The sequence below is a fragment of the Entamoeba invadens genome (genome assembly GCF_000330505.1).
Source record: "Entamoeba invadens IP1 unplaced genomic scaffold scaff_1105074726207, whole genome shotgun sequence".
Taxonomy (NCBI): Eukaryota; Evosea; order Mastigamoebida; family Endamoebidae; genus Entamoeba; species Entamoeba invadens.
In genome coordinates this window covers 100,649-102,665 of record NW_004440419.1, presented here as the reverse complement: position 1 = coordinate 102,665, position 2,017 = coordinate 100,649, and positions in this window count along the sequence as shown.

Sequence of the window (2,017 nt, the reverse complement as noted above, 5' to 3'; positions counted from 1 at the left end):
TAAATATTAAATTCAATTACAACAACAATAATATCATTAATATAAATATATTCCGAATAAAACAAAAAATGTTTAATTTAAAAATAAAACCATAGGTATTTTTTTAAATTCTTATTTAAAAATAAAAAATACCTTGGGTTTTCTAATTTAAATAAAAATATAAAATTGATAAACAGATAAAGAAAATAAAGATATAGTAGCGTTGTTTCGATTATTTTTAAATATATGGACAGACAGCACAATTCTAATTTAATAATTGTTTGCTATTATTTTAAACAATAATTAAACGAATTACATACATTGAATACATTATATTAGTCTAAAGAAGTTAATAGATTGTATTAAAAGATCCAATTTGCTTGTATTCCAACAATGTATTAATATATTATTGTGTTTTTAGTTTATAATACATACAAAATTTAAAAATAGAATGAATAAACAATATATAAAGCGAGAATTTGATAATTAAACACATTGATTGAACATGGCTAGAAGAAGTTGATTACATTGTAATTTATCGAATAAGAATATCGTGTTTGACCAAAATGGGGAATTTCTGGACTGTTCAAGCTATTATTTCAAAAGCTTGTAATCTGTATGTACATTCTCTAAAAAATACACAGAATTAAATTATACAAATTTACAATTAACAGTAACAATGGTGTTATTATAAAACACACAAAAATGAAAAAGTCCAGTAGTTATAAGTGATAAGGGTTCGACAGTTAATGTATTATATGTGCAACATATTAAGACCATAAAGTTATCACAACCAAAAGCAAAAAAAGGTGTCACAAAACTACAAATTTATTTGACAAAAACACACACTTTTTACCTTTTATTATTACCAAAGTGCACAAGGCGCCCATCCCCATTTGGTCATAAAATTATTATAATTATGGACACAGGTTGTTTCTACTTGTTTCAACATATAATTTATTAACCACATAGAATGTAATCATGCATATAGACGCCGGCTTGTATATGGTCGGCAACCAATGTAATTGAACAATATATATCCTGTAAAATAGCCATGGCCAAAGTGACTCTTTTATAATAATAAAAGAGTCTTTCTTTGTTGTTTAAATAAAAAATTGACTATAAAAATAAAACAATAAATAAAACAAATTAATAGCGCTAATACGGCAAGAATAATAATCAATACAACATATTATAGAGGTATGAGCGCTTCTTTTTATAATATTATTATATTATAAATGTGAAACAGAAAAAAACAAAAAGGAAACAAAATGAAAGATTAAAGGAAAAAAGAAAAAGAAAAGTTGACTGGATATAATTGATCAATTACATTGTTCGTTATTATTTTCATATAAGGAAACAAATATTTTAAAATAATAAAATATAACTTGAAAATAAATAATAAAATAAGTTATAGATATGTGGCATTTTTAACTTAAACGACAAGATTGGGTCAAATGGTAAAAATTATAGTTCTAATGTAGTAAAAACTGAACTATAACTCGAACTAATTTATGACTTTTGTATTTATGTTAATAAAAAATTCTTAATGTTAAAAACCCATTAAAAAATAATCAGACTGCATAAAATATAAAAAAGTTGTGAAATAAATAAAATAAATACAACAATAAACTGTCCACAAAAATCATAACTCATAACGTTATTTCAATCTAATAACAAACAATATGAAATACTATTAAGATTTATCCGATAATGTAGCAATAACATTTCGAATTCAATTGTTAATAAAGTCTAATTTACAAGAGTATATATTAAAATTGTTGTTTTTTATAAAGTTGGCATTCACAAAAACAAACCAAAATATTACAAATACACACTCTTTATCAAGTGGGTCCATGTTTTGTTATTTTAAACCAAAATAAAGTTATTAAAAACTCACTTTTAAAATATTCTTTTTGTACTTCTTTTTTTTAAGGTGAAGAGGAAAAATAACAGCTTATTTAAAAGAAAGAAGTACAAAAAGAATATTTGAATGTATTTCATTTGGGTATTTAATATTTATTTGAATATTTAGGTT